This window comes from Macrobrachium rosenbergii, chromosome 2 (genome assembly GCF_040412425.1).
Source record: "Macrobrachium rosenbergii isolate ZJJX-2024 chromosome 2, ASM4041242v1, whole genome shotgun sequence".
In the NCBI taxonomy this organism is placed as follows: Eukaryota; Metazoa; Arthropoda; class Malacostraca; order Decapoda; family Palaemonidae; genus Macrobrachium; species Macrobrachium rosenbergii.
Window position 1 is genome coordinate 36,255,626 of NC_089742.1, and position 22,387 is coordinate 36,278,012.

The 22,387-nt window shown below is 34.4% G+C and overlaps 1 long non-coding RNA gene across 1 annotated transcript in view; it reads right to left on the bottom strand.

Moving 5' to 3' along the window:
- Positions 1–22,387, bottom strand: part of LOC136845012 (uncharacterized) — a 301,988-nt gene that overhangs the window by 33,542 nt on the left and 246,059 nt on the right. The window lies entirely within an intron of this gene.

Consider the following 22,387-nt stretch of genomic DNA (forward strand, 5'->3'; position numbering starts at 1 on the left):
ATAAAATGAAGACTGCCCATATGGATCAAGCCCATATGGGCCATTAACTTGAGGATATGGCGTTCACTGAAAGAAATAACGCATTTCCGTACAAACAATTTCATACAGGACACAGACGTAGGACCAAAATCAAAGACGACCAAGATAATTATAACAATGAAAAGGGGGCGAGAGCCCCTCTCAGATTTACAGAGTCATCTTCAACTGAAAAGTAGACGGGGGAAAAAATGAGAGAACCAATTTCCACTTGAAAATGCAATTCCGGCGTAAAAGCACTCGTGCGTGCTTTTGGAGGGGGGAGGTGGGAGGGGATAAAAAGTCCTTCCCTTCACTGTCTGAAGCTGCAAGAGTACTCTCCGTTTTGATAACCAGCTGGACAATGGTTTTTTATGTTGGTTATGACAGAACCTTTTATCACGTAATTTATTTAAGGACGCGGAAACCAGGTCGATCAAGTATTGCATAGTAAATGAAGAGGCCAGAAAATAATTAGTTATATCCACTTGTCTCAATAAAGTGGAGACGGATTTGCCAAATATATAATATGATATCATATGGCTCAGGGAGCTGTAAATATTCTGATAATTCTCCTCTATCAGTTACGCATGCATTTACTTATTTTCGACGGTTTTATTAGTTCCACTTGTTTTTTTAAATGCATTACATTTATCTGCGTTTGTTTTCCGTTTTCAGATATGAGGATTTTATATTTAGGAAGCCTGCTTCATAATAATAATAATAATAATAATAATAATAATAATAATAATAATAATAATAATAATAATAATAATAATAAGAAGAAGTAAAGAAGAAGAAGAAGAAGAAGAAGAAGAAGAAGAAGAAGAAGAAGAAGAAGAAGAAGAAGAAGAAGAAGAAGAAAAAGATCCATATACATATTATTACATATATATATATATATATATATATATATATATATATATATATATATATATATATATATATATATATATATATATAATATATATGTGTGTGTGTGTACATATATACATACTGTACATACATGCATACATATATATATATATATATATATATATATATATATATATATATATATATATATATATATACACACTAACGACTAAATAAATAAATATTCAATATAGATAGGTGCCAGACTCACTACTGACAGCGGCAACCATCCCGTCTACCCAAAAGATGATTCATCTAGTCGTTTCACTTTTCGCCCTATACGTAACAAAGAAGTTTTCACTGATATAAATAAGCCGAGGTATGACAGCGGACAGGTATACTTCTTTACTTCTTCCAAATGAACACCATATTCTTTGGAAGCTTGAATTTCAAGTCGATGGCCCCTGCGGGTTTGTTCCATATGAATAGGGTTTATCTTCTGAATAATAATAATAATAATAATAATAATAATAATAATAATAATAATAATAATAATAATAATAATAATAATAATAATAATAATAATAATAATAATAATAATAGAGAAACCATACGCATACAGTAATGAAAATAACCATAGGAACAAAACTTGCAGGTGCCTGAAACACAGGAAACTCCATCACTTCAAAGAAGCCATCGTTCTAACGTCACGGAATCGTAAAGACTGCCGTGATTCCTTTTTTTTTTTTTTTAGCTGAGTACCTCACTAATTCTGCAAACCTCTCACTAGGTGAGGCGGAGGAAGAAGAAGATGAAGAAGGAGAAGAAGAAGAAAGAGAAGCTCAATTTCTTGCACGGTCCATCATGTAATGAGATTCCGCGCTGAGGAAAAACAGGCTATTACCTCGGCTTGTTCTTCCTGGCAATACCACAAGAGGGAACAAGCAGAGGGTCAGAAAGGAGAGGGGGAAAGGAAAGGGGGAAAGGGGAGAGGGGAACAGGAGAGGGGGAAAGGTTGGGAAGAGGGAGAAGGGAGAGGGGGGAACAGGGGAGGGGAGAAAGGGAAGGCAACAGGAGGGGAGAAGGGAGAGGGGGAACAGGAGGGGAGAAAGGAGAGGGAGAAAGGGTAGGATGAGGAGAGGAGGAGGGAGGGGAACAGGGGAAGGGGGGAGAAGGAGGAGGGGAACATGAGGGAGGAGAGGAGTGGGGGAAGAGGAGAGGGGAGGAGGGAGATGGAGAACAGGCAAGGGGAGAAAGGAGAGGGGAACACGGGAGGGAGAAAGGAGACGGGGGACAAGAGAAGGGAGAAATTAGAGGGGAACAAGCAGAGGGTTAGAATGGAGAGGGGGGAACAGGAGAGGCGGGAAAGCAGAGGGAGAACAGGAAAGGGGAGAAAGGGGAGAGGAGAAAGGAGAGGGAGAATAGGAAAAGGGAGAAAGGGGAGGGGAGAAAAGAGAGGGAGAACTGGAGAGGGGAACAGGACAGGGGGCGGAAAGGAGATGGGAACAAGCAGAGGATTGGAAAGAGGGGAACAGGAGAGGGGAGAAAAGATAGGAAGAACAGGAGAGGAGGAACATGGGAGGGGAGAAAGGAGAGGGGAGAAGGACAGGGGAGATTGGAGAGGGGTAGAAAGGAGAGGGAAGAAAGGAGAGGGGAAGAAAGGGGAGAAAGGAGAGGTGAGCAAGCAGAGGGTTATAAAGGAGAGGGAAGAAAGGAGAGGGGAAGAGGAGAGGGGAGAAGGACAGGGGAGACTGGAGAGGGGGAACAGGAGAGGGAAGAAAGGAGAGGGGAAGAGGAGAGGTAAGCAAGCACAGGGTTAGAAAGAAGAGGGGTGGGGGGCAAGCAGAGGGTTACAAAGAAGAGGGGGAGCAAGCAGAGTTAGAAAGGAGAGGGGGGGAACAGAAGAAGGGAGAAAGGAGAGGAGATGGGAAACAGAAGCAAAGAAAGAAGGAAGGCGAGGGGCGGCTGGCACTTGCACTGTGGCATTCCCACAGTTACAGTTTTAAGAGGACCCGCCAGCCTCTAAGACCTGGCCAGGGGCTACTGCCAAGTGAGGGATAAGGAGGATCTCTCCTCTCCTTCTTTGTTTTTTTTTTTTTTTTTTTGCCCTTTGCTTTGGGTTGTTCTTCCTTCTCCTTTATTTTCTATTCAGCTTTTGGCTATTTTTCCTTATTCACCTTTGGTTTCCTTATATTTTTAAGCTGTTCTTCGTCATTGTTAATTTCCTCACTGATTTATCCCCAATTTTTGTTAACCATTTTTATGCACAATTTCGCTTTTAAAATGTTCGTCATTGGTTTTTGTTAATTTTCATAACAAACTTCATGCACAATTTCGCTTTTAATGTTTTTAATTTTTCTTTATTTTCTCATTACTTTATGTCAATCTTTCATGGGAAATTTTATGCACAATTTCGTCTCCATATTTTTTTTTTCTTGAGGCTAGCAATTATGGCCCACAGTTTGCATTACTACATTTAATTTCCATTTTTTTAAGTCAATGACCTCAGTGTTTGTCTCGCCAGTTGAATAACCTGATCAGTCAGGTTTCGTTTATTTAAATTATTTTCAATACTGTTAATGACTTCTATGCTCTTCGCCGTGAGCGATCTAAATGTTTCATTATGACATTTTTAACAAATGGTTAAAAATTATAAATCTCTCTCTCTCTCTCTCTCTCTCTTCTCTCTCTCTCTCACACACACACACACGCAACACACAGAGGATTAATCAGAGTAATAAAGGGATTTTGTTATCTGAAACTTGAAAACTCATTAAATTATGGTCTTCATCTACAGTAGGCATCACATTTTCCACTTCCAGTGACATAATGCATTGTATTTCGCTGCCTATGAATACAGCTGTTACAGGGTTGCTGATAAATGCACTGATTTTACTTTTAAATAATAAATGAACTGTTTTTATTTTTAAAGTCGAAATTATAGGATTATCCGCTGTCAAGTCAATTATTTCAGCGCATACTTTCAAATCCGGGAAATTCACCAAGGTGTTTTGGAAGTTAAATAGCGCTGTACGGTCACAAAAAATTGGAGTATCATAAACAGAGAGAGAGAGAGAGAGAGAGAGAGAGAGAGAGAGAGAGAGATCAGAAGACTAGATGGGATTTATTTATATCAACCTGTGTCAGTTGGCAAAAGTCACTAGTCTCAGGGAGTGGATACTGAGTAATTGATTGACAATTAGAGAGAGAGAGAGAGAGAGAGAGAGAGAGAGAGAGAGAGAGAGAGAGAGGAGAGAGAGAGAGAGAGACCAATTAACCTATATTAAACTGGTGTCAAAAACAAATGTCACTGACATCACAGAACATGAGAACAATGAATTGAGAGAGAGAGAGAGAGAGAGAGAGAGAGAGAGAGAGAGAGAGAGAGACTGGATGTTTTATTAATATCAATCAGGAGAGAGACAGCGAAAAGAGTGTGAATAACTTACAGAGCCACAGCAAGCGAGGGACAGAGAGACACTGATTGATTTACTTATATCAACCTGACGACACGCACCATAAATAATCAATGACAGGAGAGAGAAAACGTAATTACTGACATAGTAAAAGAGGAGATAAACTGACTGATTAATCTGTAAAATCGCGCCCAAAGTAAATGTAATCAAAGCCTAAGAGACAAAGAAAACAAAATGCGGTCTGAGAGAGAGAGAGAGAGAGAGAGAGAGAGAGAGAGAGAGAGAGAGAGAGAGAGAGAGAGAGAGCACTGAACAACTGACTGACCAGACAAACCGCTTTCACCAGAAAGTGAATTCGACCTTTTGAAAATCTTTGAGAAGCAACTGAGGAGAAAGAATGTGGAACAACAGCATCCAAGAGCACGAACGCGCACGCGCGCGCCCCATTCGAAGCCTCCCCTCCGAGGTGCGTATAAATGTGAAGGACAAAACCTCAGGGCCCTGATTCAGAGGCAGGAATCCTTACATTATGGCCGAATCCCCGAGGCCTCAGATGGGGAAAAGTGGACGCTGGAGAAGGTAAGATAGGATGAAATAGGGTGAGTGGGGAGGAGGAGGGGGGGGGGAAGGGGGAGAGGATGATAGGGGAAGAAGCATTGAGCAGAAGAGGGAGAAGGAAAGGAACAGGACTTTGGGAAGAGAATTTACGGGAGGGGAGAGAAGGGGCAGAGGATTTGGGAAAAGAAGATAAGGATGAGAAGATAAGGGAGAGGAGAGAAGATACGGCAGAAAAAGAAAGAGAAACGGGAATTTGTGAAGAAAAGATAAGGGAGGGAAGAGGACTTTGGGAAGGGAAGATAAGGGAGAGAAGTAGGCTTTGGGAACAGAAGATAAGAGAGGGATGAGGAATTTGTGAAGAGAAGGGAGAAAAGAGATGGAAGAGAGAACTTAGGGAAGAGAAGATAAGGGAGGGAAGAAAGGGAAGATGACTTTGGGAAGAGAAGATAAGGGATAGAAGAGGGGAAGAAGACTTTGGGAAGAAAAGATAAAGGAAGGAAGAGGACTTGTGGATGAGAAGATAAGTCAGGGAACAGAGGAAAGAGAACTTGGGAAGAGAGAGAATGGGAAAGGAGAGGACTATGGGAAAGAAGAGAAAATAAGGGAGGCCTATGAAAAGCCATGGAAAAAGAAGGAGGAACACTTTGGGATGAAAAAGGAAGAAGGGAGGGAAGATGATTTCGGGAAGAAAAGGAAAGAAAAAAGGTTAAGAAGACTTTGGGAAGACAAGGGACGAAGAAGGGGGGGAACAGAAATTTACGAAGACGAAAAGAAAGGAAGTGACAAAGTTATGTATAGGACGATGGGAGAACAAGAGAAGTACTTGGGAAGAGAGAGAGGAAATGAGTAAGAAACAAGAGGAAGAGGAAGAGGAAGAGAGGAAGAGGGAAGAGGATGAGGAGAAGAGGATGAGGAGGAAGAGGCCTGGGACACGGGAAGAAGAGGAAAGTGGAAAGGTATGGGGTCCTCAGGTTCTTCCCCTTTAACGGTCGCAGCATCACTCGGTGATAATGGAGCGGGGATCGCAAGCCTTACCTGCCATTCCTTCCTTCCTTCCTTGTTTCCTTCCTTCCTTCTTCCTTTCCTCCTCCTCCTTTCTTTCCTTCCTTTCTATCGACCTGAAGGTGATGTGCCCTACACAGGCATGCAGTATTCTCAGTACAGCCCAGCTCATTTTAATATATGATACACACTGGGAGAGAAAACGCAGTGGTTTACAGAGTTCCTACCACACCCCCTCTACAATTCCAACCCCCTACCAAACGGAACGGCCCTGGGGGAGGGAGGGGGGAGTAATGATCATTATGTTCTTTTCCCAAAGTTCATTTCTGCACTTTTTTTGTTCTCTCTTTGTTCTTCCGGGTTATTGGTTGAAAGGTAAATTAGGGAGTGTACAGAAATATGAAAAGAAGAAAAGGAACAGATTATTTATTACATTAACTAAAGCATAAATAAGACGTTTTTATTTAATTTCCATCAAACTAGTATATAACATCAATGATCATCGACTTCAAAGGACGATTATGATAAGAAAGAAAACGAATATGAGTTGATGAAAAGAAGGGGAAGTTTGGGTTTCTCTCTCTCTATCATTCTGAACAAATTATAGAAACGGAAAAGTTCACTTGAATTTTAATGTGGGTTATTGAACGCCACCTCAGTGATCTCTCATTTGCATACATGTTTCTATGACGATCTAATTATACTCCTCAAAACATTTAACGATCGGTGTTATAATCATCTCTCTCTCTCTCTCTCTCTCTCTCTCTCTCTCTCTCTCTCTACTACTACTACTACCAGTACTACTAAAAAGCTACCAATCAATAATATAATTTAGTTCAGTTTCTCTCTCTCTCTCTCTCTCTCTCTCTCTCTCTCTCTCTCTCGTGATATCCAAATAGATTACAAGAATAATCGCAAAACTTCCAAGTTATTCACACCGGTATCTCTCTCTCTCTCTCTCTCTCTTCTACTACTACTACTACTACTACTACTACTACTAAAAAGCTACCAATCAATAATATAATTATACAGTCTCTCTCTCTCATGATATCCAAATAGATTACAAGAGATAGTCATAAAACTTCAGAGTTATTCACCGGCATCTCTCTCTCTCTACTACTACTACTACTACTACTACTACTACTACTACTACTACTACTACTAAATAAGCTCCTAATCAATGTTATAATTACATCCATTTCAATTTCTCTCTCTCTCTCTCGCTCTCTCTCTCTCGTGATATGCAAATAGATTTTTAAAGAATAATCGCAAAACTCCCAAGTTATTCACACATCGGTATCTCCAACTCTCTCTCTCTCTCTCTCTCTCTCTCTCTCTCTCTCTCTCTCTCTCTCTCTCTCACGAAATCAAGACCCTTTTTTCTGGAAAAGTTTATCATAATAATTCGAAAGTTATTCAAACAACAGCCGAAGTTCCCCTTAAAAATATTCTAATGATTCCCGAGAGAGAAAGGGAATCCTCCTTTCTTAGCAACCCTCTCTCCTTTCGGCGGGAGTTTTCTCCTTGTCACTAAGAAGAGGCGAGAGGAACTTAATCCCATATTTTCTGAAGGTTAATTGACGCAATACTCTGGCCTGAGTGGAGTTGTTGGGAGGAAAGCTTGGCTGGGGAAGTTAGGGCATATGCAATGCCCACGTGATTACACCAAACAATATTTTTTATTTTTAAAAAGTCTTCACATTTGCACATGTATATATATATTTTGAGTAAGAGCTAACGTACGTGTGCCATCTACAACTCTCTAGCTACACTTCTAGCTATACTAACTCTATAATGGACCTACACTTCCGTATACAGGTAAGCAGGCTACAATTGTATGTATGTATGTATATAAATATATATATATATATATATATATATAATATATATGTTATATATATATATATATATATATATATATATATATATATATATATATATATTATATATATATATATATATATATTATATATATATATATATATATATATATATATATATATTATATAATACACTATATATACATCTATCTAAATATTTATATTTGTGTGAGTGTATGTTTGTATATGGCTCAGCGGTTCCATCCTTGTTTAACGTGAAAGGGCGAAATCGATATGTGTATATATGTATATAGGCCTATATATATATATATATATATATATATATATATATATATATATATATATACTATATATATATATATATATATATACATATATATATATATATATATATATATATATATATATATATATATATATATATATATATATATATATATATATATATATACATATATATATATATGTATATATATTCATGTATGTATGTATGTATGTATGTATGTATGTATGTATGTATGTATGTGTATGTATATATATATATATATATATATATATATATATATATATATATATATATATATATATACATATATATATATATATATATATATATATATATATATATATATAGTAATATGTTACAATAAGACTGTGAAACCAGGAGTTTTATTGAAATCCATGAAATTTTCAGGAAATTCTTGAAACCACCAATTCACTTAGGAACATTTGATCCCTGAGAACTAGTACTAAACAATGGCAAACAGTGGTTCATGTACACTGTCACTAAAGTTTAATTCTATCCCTGTGAATCAAATGTCAAGTGCATTTGATCACACGGATCCCCGAGGACTGGTACTAAACACTGGCAAATCTTTGATCTCGAGGGACTAGTGCTAAACACGGGCGAAACAGTATAGATAAAACCACCATTTGCCGTGTTTAGTACCAGTTCTTTCGGGAATTAATTGTCCCAGTGAGTTGGTGATTTCACGGATTCCCCTGGTTTCACAATCACTTACTATATATATATATATATATATATATATATATATATATATATATATATATATATATATATATATATATATATATATATATATATACATATATATATATATATATATATACATACATATACATACATACATATATATATATACATGTGTTTTGAGAAAAATGCAAGCATAAATTATAATAACACAGAACGTACTAATATTACTACTTCCTGGAGCTGGAATCCATAAAGTAACCTATCAAATTTCACCACGCTGAATGTTTCATTAATAGATAAAAAAAATATAAGAACTATACTGTGAATTCACCATACACTCGCGTGTATTTTTTAATATTCGAAATTCAAACCAAAATGTGAACAGACATTTTGAAAAGTATCATGCAGGAATAACTCTCCAAAGCGTGTGTAAAAATATTTGCATATGGCTATCAAATTTAATATTTTTATTCAGCGGGCGAAATCCCTTCTCTCTATTAAGAGAAGTATCACTTCAACATAACATTCTCTTGTGACATCTGCCGATGGACAAAAAAATCTTTGCTGATAATGGGTTTCGTAAAAGATGAATAAATCTGGACACATTTTATCAGCGCATACACATACACACATATACACTCACACACACATATATAAATATATATATTTATATTATATATATATATATATATATATATATATATATATATATATATATATATATATATATATATATATATATATATATATATATATATATATTTATAAGGTATATATATATAAAATCTACTGGGTCACTTTAACCACATATATGTACTGCAATAGTACAGCATACCCTCATAACTTCGAATTTTTGCACTTTTGACACAAGTACTCCCACCCACTACAAGCGCGTGTGTATGTGTGTGTGTCCTGATCAAGAACACATTACCTTACCCTATCTGGAGATGAAGCGAAACATGAACGTGTAACCAATAAAAAGAGTGGGGTCAGCAGTCTCTAAATGTATCTCCTAACTTGTCGATTCTTACGGCGCGAGTTTTGTGAACTTGTGAATTTCTTTTCTTTATTGCGTTGCTTTCTCGCGAAAGCATTAGAGCGAAAGTTCCGGGAGAAAGCGTCTTCTTCAGGCTATGTATATTCATCAACGGAGAAGGACAGATGATTTCTTTGTTAACATTATTGAGCGAGGTTTGTGATCTTGAGAATCGTTACGCGTGAAAGAAGAAAATCCAAGTGGCTTATGAACTTACCACAGCCAGAGAAAGAGCAAAAAATCAATGCGTAAAATAGCCTTAGGTTCTTTCCAAACAGCGCATTGCAACAGAGAATTAGCAAGGAAAAGAAAGAATGCAGCACACATTACTCTTGCTCACTTACACACACGTGTATGTATGTATGTATGTATGTATATATGTGTATACTGTCTATATACTGTATAATCATCTTTGTCATCAGCTTTGCTAATTTCTTTATGGGGTCACGTTTCCTATCAGCATTCTCCACTATATATATATATACATATATTTATATATATATATATATATATATATATATATATATATATATATATATATATATACATTATATATATTTAATTATACATATATATATATATAAATATATATATATTCATATACTATATATATACATAGCGGAGAATGCTGATAGGAAACGTTACCCCATACAGAAATGAGCAAAGCTGATGACAAAGATGATTATTTGTATATTTATATTTATACAACGCATATATTCTGCTATATATATATGTATGTATATATTTATTTATATATATTATATCGATGACTATTATCCATGTTAATGTATTCATGCTGTAGCTTTGGTAGATATTTTTATTGCAGTCCATTCAAAAAGGACACTGATTTCTGCGTGACTTGTGACGTGATCGCGAAATTCGTACAGGGCCATTAACAAATAAATCAACACCGGCACCGCATTACCAACATTGCCCTGAAGGAAAACCTGATCCCGCACCAGCAATTTACAGTCTTAAACAACGTGGTTCAGTGCAGTACAGTCTTATTTAGCTTTGGGCGATAGCATTAATCAGCAGAAATTAGGTTAGGTTAAGTCAGAAGTTTCAGTACTGATGAAGTTAACAGTTGCAACACCAACTTCATGTAATAATTCAATCTGATCAAGTTTGCCGTTTTAAAATAAAAAAAACACTGCAACATTCTTAAAATAAACTTACTATAATACGTGGAAAGTACTACAAAAGCTTCAATTTATCTTGGATATACTTGCATCCTTCCAGAACCCTTACCGTAGAAACATTACATCCTTTCCAGGAACTCTTAACGAGTAGAAACAGAGGGGAAAAGTAAAGGGAGCAGGGGCAGGAATTGATGGACACTTGTCTGATGGGAGGTAAGTGATGTCGGTGATAAAGACTGGCATTTTAGGAAATTGTGTAGGATTAGGCGTTGTTGAGGCTGATTCTATATTGCCTTTCTGTATATACTGTGTGTGTATACATATGTATATGTATATATATATACATATATATAATATATATACATGATATATATAATATACATTTATATATAAATCATGTGTGCATATATATATTAAGACATATATATATATATATATATATATATATATATATATATATATATATATATATTTATATATATATAATTAAAGGATGCATACAGTGATGACTTATTCGTTGACCTTCTCCAGAGCCACCTCTATTAAGATGTAAGTCTTACAGTCTTGCCCCTATGTATATAAGTGTGTTCGTCTGTGTCTATTTGCGAAACTTTCCTTACCTTACCAATTCTACCTATCTCCACATCTCTCATACTGTCAATTGTTCTCACGCCACATGTACTAAAGCAGACAGTTCATCTCAACGGTTTCGACCTTCTATCTTTCATTCGAAGTCAACATTTATATACACTTCACTTCCATGGAGGAGAGTTGGATCAACAACCCCTTCATACATTCTAAATTTTCTGTCTTTTCCATGCACCCTACGCACAGTGTCCCTACTACTTTACGCAGCGTGAAAGTCGCCGAATAGCAAAAAAACATGCATAAATAAGGTATCTTCAAGATATTTCGCCTGCATCATTAATGTTATGCACCCAGCACAAAAGACTAAAAAGATACAACTGCATAATAAAATAAACCACTAAAAATTCATATACTGAATAATCCCAAGTAATTTTACTTCCATGTGCTTCAAGTTACAACTCATAGATTCAGTTGTTTCACATTAAAATACTCATGCACATTTTGCATGAAAAATGCGTCATATTTAATTATTATTATTATTATTATTATTATTATTATTATTATTATTATTATTATTATTATTATTATTATTATTATTATTCAGAAGATGGGCCCTATTTATATGGAACAAACCCACAGAGGATTGGACATAGTTAGGCTTCCAAAGGAATATGCAGGTGTCATTCGAAAGAAGCAACAAGAAGGTAATGGAAATACAGAAAGAAGATCACTTATTACAAAGAAAAGATAAAATGAACAATTAATGACTAAACAGAAAATGGAAGTAAATTGTTAAAATGAATGACAAACTGATTGATCATAAGATTGTCACAGTATTTGAATATTTGATTTACATTTTTGTTGATTTATTTATTTATTAATTTGTTAATTTATCTGTTTTTCTAAGAACTGTGTCCTCTTTCTGTATTTCCTATTACCTTGTTCTTTCAGAATGAACATATAATATTCTTTGGGAAGCTTGAATTTCAAGTCAGTGGCTTGGGCTTGTTCCATATGATACAGTGTTCATCCTCCGATCCAACCATGTAATAATAATAACACACACACATAATAATAATAATAAACAGTGCTTCCAAACGACTGAATCTACACAGAGTAGGAAGGAATGTCAGACAATTTGTTTATTTCATGAAGTCCGAACGCTCTCGGTGAAACGCCTTTAATACTATTTTATGCATCGTCATTTCCCCTGTCATTCTGGGCTTCGCACCAATCCGTCTGCAACTGAGATTCATCTCCAAGAGTGAGTCTTGTGAAGTCCATAAGCAAAAATAATAATCTGAAATTTTTAGAGGACATTTTGGGGTATTTTTCTCATTAGTATTTTCAATCCATAGGAACTAAAAAAAATGCTTTCTCTACTTCATGTAAGACTTGAAACAAAACTCAGTTCTTTTCAGACTTCATAGTAAAACTATAATTTCAAATCAGACATCACAAGAGAGCACTTTATTTTATTTCACTACTTTGGACAGTACACTTTCCTGATTCCAACCAGTGTTTGAAAATGTAACATTTCTGTTTCACTTCAATAGTCACAACTGAGCTCTTCATTTCATAGCAAGCTGACTAAGCTTTCTGCTACCCAGCTTTAGACAAATAAAATGAACCCTTACACCTCCCCATTCTCGTCGTATAAAAACATTCAGATACCATTAAATAAACGACAAAAACACCTTGCCATCTTGTCAAGAAAAATACCTTCCATTCTGCTGAAGAAAAAATGGAAAATAGCTATCCTTACTCCTCCCCATTTTTTTTTCCATATGAAAACATTCAGATGTCATTAAATAAATAACGAAAACAGTTGACCATCTAGTAAAGAAAAATACCTTCCATTCTGACAGAGAAAAAATGGAAAATAACCATTAACAACGATTTCCGCAGAGGAACTTCAAGTCACACCTCTTTAGACCTCTCTTTAAGCTGATGGTTTCCTGCTGCCGCATGTCATCACGGCTGTAATGTGCCATAACGTCGTAATGTAACTCGATACCGTACCATTAGGTTATAGTTCAGGAGTCAGCTAAGGACAAGCATTATGATAAATGAACAATGGAAAAAATATTGTAATATGAAAGGATTTATATTTAATGTATGTTTCATTAGTCCACATCTACCATATTCAGGTTATTCCCTGGTACGTTATCAATGTTCAAACTGTAGGAAAATTATACAGTTTCTTAATATTTTACATACACACAATATATATATATATATATATAGGAAAATTATACATGTGTGTGTGTGTGTGTGTGTTACATTTACATTCCCATACACACACAAATATATATATATATATATATATATATATATATATATATATATATATGTGTGTGTGTGTGTGTGTGTGTGTGTGTGTATGTATATGTATATACATATGCACATATATATATAGTATATATATATATATATATATATATATATATATATATATATATATATATATATATATATATATATATACATGCATACATACATACACTTTATACATATATACCACATATTCTTCTTATTTTGTATAACCCACAGCCTTACTAAGTTATACATTCACTTCAATACTCATTTCTAAATTTTAAAAATTCAGATGAAATGGTAATCTTTATCTAATCCCAACCGCCCGTTCCAGTGGAAAGAGAAAGAGAACAATCACATTATTTTCTTAGCTGCACCTGCAATCACAGAGAGAGAGAGAGAGAGAGAGAGAGATTCCAGAGAGAGAGAGAGAGAGAGACATAGAGAGAGAGAGAGAGTTCATCTCTCTCTAGTTTCTTTTCTCTCTCTCACAACATCTCTCTCTCTCTCTCTCTCTCTCTCTCTCTCTTTACATCGAAAGGATAAGAAAAATACATGTTCTCACATTCCCCTCCTTTCTTAGTACCACTGCAAGCCTTGTAATAATTCTAAAAAATATGGTCCCTACAGTATACTATCAAGCCTTGAAATGTACATAGTTATAAATAATAACGAATATGGTTACAGCAAAAAACACTTACAAACAAACACTGTTTCTTCGCTGGTACTTTGTGTATGCGTGTTTGTCTTTGTGTATGATTCCTACAAGTGCATATACACCCTCGTGCGTGTGTATTCATGTGTGGAGATCAGTTCAAAGACTTAATATTTCCTTAACTCAAAGGAACAATACAACTCGAAAAGACACGTTGTTGTATTTTTATAATTCTTCACTTACATATTTTCATTAGGAAATTAAAACATCTCGAATACAAAAGTACAAATCTAGACAGTACGAAAGCGTGTAATGTTGTAGCTATTGTAATTCTTCATCCGTATATTTTCATTACGATACTGAAATACTCCAAAATAAAAACAGAAAAAGATGCAGTTTTTGATGCAACCGGTTTTCGTGTACAGAGTATAACGAGGCCACCGGTATTGACTGTCTTTCGGTGGTCTCGGTATACTGCCAGCGAGCCGCGACCATGAAACTCCGCCGTGGCCGTGTAGGTTTTTCCTACGTTGGCATGTTAATGACTATGGCTACCTTTAACCTTAATTGAAATGAAAACTACTGAGGCTAGAGGTTGCAACAGTGGCGTTTGATACGCCGAGGGTGGATGATCAACATACCAATTTGCAGCCCTCTATCGTCCGTAGTTTTTAAGATCAGAGGGCGGACGGAAAAAGTGCTGACGGACAAAGCCGGCACAATAGTTTTCTTTTCAGAAAACTAAAAAAAGAAGCTATACCGTTCCTGCAGTTGCTTTCTTTGCATAAACAAAACGCGATCATTTTAAAATTCCTGTCGGGGAATAACTTTTGGAATTATCGGTACCTTTTAAAGGAACCCAGAATTTAAAATCCCTTCGCGGGGAAAGGTAGTTATCGGGAAAAATGCCATTAAACTAATACTTTTCTGGAAAATAAGAAGATTGTTTTCTTAAGAATGTGCATGCTTCCTCCATTTTATTCTCCTTATTTTTTTTCCGCACGCTTTCATTAGGAAACGTTCGCTTTCCACACTAAAGTGATTCATTTCTTCTTTTTCATTTCTATGTATTTTATTCTGCGTGAGCTTTGCCCCAAATTTATGGCCTGTTCGTTTGTTTTGTAAGAATGAATCTTCATTATGAGTAGCAGTATTAATAATAATAATAATAATAATAATAATAATAATAATAATAATTATTATTATTATTATTATTATTATTATTATTATTATTATTATTATTATTATTATTATAGGGAATCCTCACTAATAATAATAATAATAATAATAATAATAATAATAATAATAATAATAATAATAATAATAACATATTTACGTTGTCAAAGTTAATGTACACTGTTTTTGGAAAGATCACGTCTGCTTAATTTGCAGTACGTTTAAAAACAAAACGTTCAAAAGATCTCAAGATTTTCTGATTCGCCAATGAAGGTGCAGAATTGCCATCTAAAAATGTGAGGGAGAGTGGGTACTTGTAACCGCACAGCTCCGGAATTCTCCCATGCCTTTTGTTTCCAAATTGCAGGTTCTATTTTGAGAAAAAGATTCACACCTCCTTAGGGGCTAGATCCTGTCCTTTCCTTCAACCATTTTCATATTCTTGGTTTTAAAATTGAAAAATAAATAAATAAAATTTCAGCGTGTGTACATCCTCATATTTGACATAAATGAATTTTCTGAAAATGACTTGGATATCTACATTCTATAATGCACATGTGCCCATTTTGGCTAGTTATCATGATCTTCATGTGTGAAAAATTAGAATTTCTGGCCATATTTTCTAAGATACCAAAACGCTATACGTGTTAATTAAGCTATTTTGGTGATATGCCTTACTTCTTCCACTAACTCTGGAATATTCTGGAATCCAAGTAACAAAAATCAAGTCTTCCCTTCATCCAGACTGCATCGAAACTTACAGCCAGATAACTTACAAGTCTAAAGGCTTTGAAGGTCTAACCAATTTTACCCAGTCAAATCAAGCGACTGCTCCGTCCTTCACATAAACTGACGGCAATGAATTGAACGCTGGGAGGAACAGAGAAAAAAAAATCACAGTAAGATCAAAAACACTGGCATTGACGTCATAAAGGCACCATTGCCTGCCACCTGCTTTCACAGGGGGCGTTTTCATTGTTCAGTTCTGTTTGAATCTTTTAGAAGCTTTCAGAGGACGACAATTATCGCCGGCAGATCATAAGCCCCTTGTGTTCCCGGGGAATCTGTCCAAGTTTGAGATCAGCTTATTAAGTCCCGAGGAGAATATATAACGATAAAAGGCTAACAAACGCTTTCTGAGAATCTGTCGGATCAGGCCGAGATTTGTGGGTTAATCTGAGGTGAATGCGAAGTTAATACGTTTGTTGAATACGGTATTATACATTGGTTGAATACGGAATTATACATTTGTTGAATCCGTGATTATACATTTGTTGAATACGGATTTGCACATTGGTTGAATACGGAATTGTGCGTTTGTTAAAAATGAGATTGTACATTTGTTGAATATGTTATTATATACTTGTTTACTAAGATTTTGTACACTTGTTGAATACGGAATAATACATTTGTTGTATCATGGAAATATACATTAGCTGAATACGGAATTTTACGTTTGTTTAAGACGAAATTGTACATTTGTTGAATAAGAAATTAAACATTAGTTCAATATGAAATTATACATTTGTTGAAAACGGAATTATACATTTACTGAATTCGAAATTATACATTTGTTGAATGCAGAATTATAAATTTATTGAATACGAAATTATACATTTGTTGAATGCAGAATTATAAGTTTATTGAATACGAAATTATACATTTGTTGAATGCGAAATTATACATTTATTGAACACATAATTATAGTTTGTTGAATAGGAAATTATACATTTGTTGAATACGATAGTATACATTTGCTGAATACGGAATTATACATCTTTTAATACGAAACTGGCCATTTGTTGAATACAGAATTATGCATTTCTGTTTTAGGATGTATAAAGTATAATGTTTACTGATATGCCACAATTAGAAAACTGTCTACAGTATAAAGAATCATCAACCATAATGTATTCGAAAACTAAATCAGTGATTCTGACTTCACAAACACTGTGACGAATTCCAAGGAACCCATTTTTCATCACTAATGCTACCTCCTGAAAAGACATCCCAAAACTTTATATTTAAATATAGGCCAACATCCAGCCAGATTTGATTTTCCTAGAATGAACATCGACGCGTTGGGAAATCAGCATCCTATTACAGTTTAGTCTTCTGTGAAGCGTTCCGTGGCTTTGCACCGCATTTTGCAACAAATCCCGTTGAACAATCCCAAAAGATTTTTTTTTTACTGCACATGTAGTGTGGGGTTTTGGGTCAAGGTTATTTGGTAATAAAAAAAATCCGACAGACGTCTAGAAATAGGTGTAATTGCATTACGTTACCTTGAGGTAGGAATTCAAAAAATATATTAAATAAAACACGATATCCACTCGTACATTTACGCTCATAGAAGCCTGCTCGTAAAGACTTGGCCACAGACGCAGGCACAAACACAAACACAAAACACACACATACTAAGACTTAGACACAGACGTAGGCACAAACACAAAACACACACATACTATATATATGTGTGTATCTGTATACAAAATATATACATAGGCCTATATACATATATATGAATTTTTATCACATCGCCGTGACATTTTTTTATACACAAACATTGACCTACAAATGTAATTTAATATCCAATGTGCTCCACCTCGGAAATAACACCGAAGGGGAATTACAATTGATAAGTGGTGGCCATCTGATGGATTCGAACCACCGAACGGCAACTGTCTCTGACTTCAGTGACGACAGCCTACCACTGACTGTAATATACTGTGTGTATATATATATATATATATATATATATATATATATATATATATATATATATATATATATATATATATATATATATATACATGTATATGTATTTATGCATGTATGTTGTATATATATACATATACATATATGTATGTATAACTGAATCATGAAAATATGGAATGATAGATATATAAATAAAGATAAAATCTGAAGAATAAAACACTGGAGTGCTGCGAGTAAAAGGACCCAGAATCGAAGGCCTCGCAGCACTCAGTGTTTCTGTTTCCTTCTGTGGATTTTATCTTATTCATATATACATGTATGTAGCCATGTATGCATGTATATATGTTGCAGGCTGATAGCGAAACTAGGCATTTTACAACTGCCTGAAATTTCAGGCAGATAACGAAATGCACTCCAGGGACATTTGGATCCCCAGGCCTTGTACTAAACATATGGAAATACGTTTGACACCCCAGGGTTAGTACTAAACACGGCGAGCAGTGTGAGTGCCAAAGTCACTGTTTTAGTCATAGTTTTCTTGACCAAAATGCCTTTGCATTCGTCATCGCCTGTATTTCTATTTAAGTTCATAAAAAATGCCTGTATTTGCTATTTGCCTGTAATAAATAATATATATATAAGCATATATATATATATATATATATATATATATATATATATATACATATATATATATATACACATATATATATATATACATATAAACATTTATATATATATATATATATATATATATATATATATATATATATCTATACATATATATATATACTGTATGTATATAAGCTACTGTCCCCCTTTTGGCAAAGTGTCGAATACTCATTTTTTCAGTTATCTATGTTATCTGCACCGACGGAGGTTTTGTCATTAACCTCCGATTTGCAACTGATAACTAATGAAATTAGCGAACAGGGAATAGTGACAACAGTAGCTTCAAGAAGTAACACAAAAAAAAGATGATGAATTAAAGAACCTTATCAGGAAAAATACCAAATATCTAAACTATAAATCAAGAAATCTATAATGCTAAAATGCGTCCGGAGATATTGCATTGTTAATACACCGAGTGCTGTCGGCCATTTTGGTATTAGTATGAAATTCTAATGGGCGCAAATCATGTATATTCAGGGCTGAGGGGTCGACGTCATGGAAACCAAAGAAGATTCGTATCTTAAATATGCGAAAATATACGAAACTATTCTTCTACGACTGATTGCATAATTCTTAAATATACGAAACTATACGAAAATATTCTTCAACAGCTGACTGAAGAGTCTTAAATACAAAAATATTACTGTGCTGCTGACTGCGCATTTCTTAAATATACGAAAATATCCTACAACTACAGTACCCATCTTTATCTTCAAGATACTAAAGTATTCCTATACAACTGACTGCATAATTCTTAAATATACGAAAATATGCGTATATTTTCTTCTACAGCTGATAGCATAGTTATTAAACACACGCAATATTCCTAAGCTGCTGGATTTGCATATTTCTTAAATATGCGAAAATATTCTTCAGCACAGTACTCATCTATTTCTTCAATTTGAGAAAATATTCTCACAACTAATTGCAGATGTTTTAAATATACGAAAATATTTCTATACTGCTGATTGCATATTTCTTAATATACGAAAATATTCTTCTACAACTACAGTACTCATCTATTTCTTCAATATACGAAAATATTCCTCTACAACTGATTGCAGATGTTTTAAATATACGAAAATATTTCTATACTGCTGATTGCATATTTCTTAAATATACGAAAATATTCTTCTACAACTACAGTACTCATCTATTTCTTCAATATACGAAAATATTCCTCTACAACTGATTGCATTTGTCTTAAATATACGAAAATAGTCCTCTAAGAATGACTGCATATTTCTTGAAGATACGAAAATATTCTTCTACAACTGAGTGCATATTTCATATTTCTTAAACATACGAAAATATTCTTCTACAGCTACTTGCACACGTAGGGGCTACACTGTAAACAATACGTAACAAACTGTAGCAATCTTGTGCAACAGGCAAAGGGTCACCAAGAGGCCTGAAAGCCATAGAAGTGACTGTTTTCCTTTTTTTTTTTATTTAACAAAAGGCAAAACAAGAACATCTGAACGTCCGAACAACACCGGAGTGAAATTCGCCAAGAAATTCGCCTCCTCCTTTGTCTCTCTGGTGAGCAACACCCTCCCCTCCCTTCCCCAACTCTCCTCCCCCCTCCCTCCTCCCCTCCCTCCCCCCTCCCCACCACCCCCACCTAGTCCTGACATGACTCATGAATTAGTCAGCCGTTGACGCCAGGCAATCCTGAACGGTATCGGCGCCCTAAGTCCTGTGCACATTCGATCGGCGTGAAATTTTAGAATGCTGTGGCCAATACATAAAATAAAAACTTTTCTGGGGTGCTTGGATTTGAGTGAAAAAATGATATATAAAAGACAAACTTTTTAGTGCTTGATTTGAGTAAAAGATTTATATATAAAATATGAGTGATTTATTATGGGATGCTTTTTTTTGGGATCTTTTTTGGTAAGTTATATATAAAATACAAACTTTTTTGGGGTGCTTGGATTTGAGTAAAAAAATTTATATATAAAATACAAGCTTTTTTTGGGATGCTTGGATTTGGTAAAAAAATTTTATATATAAAATACAAACTTCTTTGGGGTACTTGGATTTGAGTAAAAAATTTATATATAAAATACAAGCTTTTTTGAGGTGCTTGGATTTGAGTAAAAAAATTGATATATAAAATACAAACTTTTCTGGGGTGCTTGGATTTGAGTAAAAAAAATTGTCTTTTGAATTATATGAGTTTTTAAAGACCATTATTATTACCACCATTATTATCATTATTATTATTACTATATATCATTATTCATAGTGTGCAGACATCTGCAAACCTAGCTTCCAGAGAATGGATTCTCCATGACTGAATAGAATTCGAGAACAGGGGGAAGAAAGCACCAGATAAATAAATAGAAACAGATCTACCATGCACACTCTTCAAGGGTTTCCAAGCATTCTCTCTCTCTCTCTCTACCTCTCTCTCTCTCTCTCTCTCTCTCTCTCTCTCTCTCTCTCTCTCTCTCTCTCTTTCCAAATTTATATATATATATATATAATATATATATATATATATATATATATATATATATATATATATATATATATATATATATATATGTTTGTATGTATAAATATATATATATATATATATATATATATGTATACACATATACATACACCCATATTATATATACATAACATATATCTACATATAATATTTATATTTGTATATATAATATAAAATATATATATAATATATATGTATACATATATATACAGTATATATAATATTACATATATATATACCATATATATATATATATATATATATATATATATATATATATATATATATATATATATATATAAATAATTATATATATCTATGAATATAATATATATATATGTATCGTTACGACCACGCATCTGCGCTATACTTTCAAGTGTTTTGATTCTTTATAGAAGCAACATGTTTTCGTGAGATAATGAGCCGCCGCCGGTGACAAATTCCTATTTGATATTAAATTTCAGCTCTTAAGCATGATGACCTTGCCCTAAACCCTTTTTACCGCGCACATCAACTTCATTAGTGGATCATGCATGCCCAGTGTAAAACCTCCTTGTTGTAAGGCTAAAAGCTCATGACGTACGTTAAATCCTTATTTGACCTCTGACCTGTAAGTATGACCTTGGCTTTGACCTTTGTATACCGAGGATTGTTACGCGACTGTTGAGGTAACAAACGCGAATGCCTAGGTACGAAAGTGGTGTATATTGTTATGCAGTGCAAGATAATAAACACAACTGCTGTTTTACATGTAAGTTTTTGTGTACGACAGATACGCTGATCTATACAGAGATGTATCTACAGTCTACCGAGCGAGAAAATAAGGAATAATATATAATACAACATGATTCAATGTATTTACATATGAACACGATGATTTTAACGCTTCATAAAAGAACA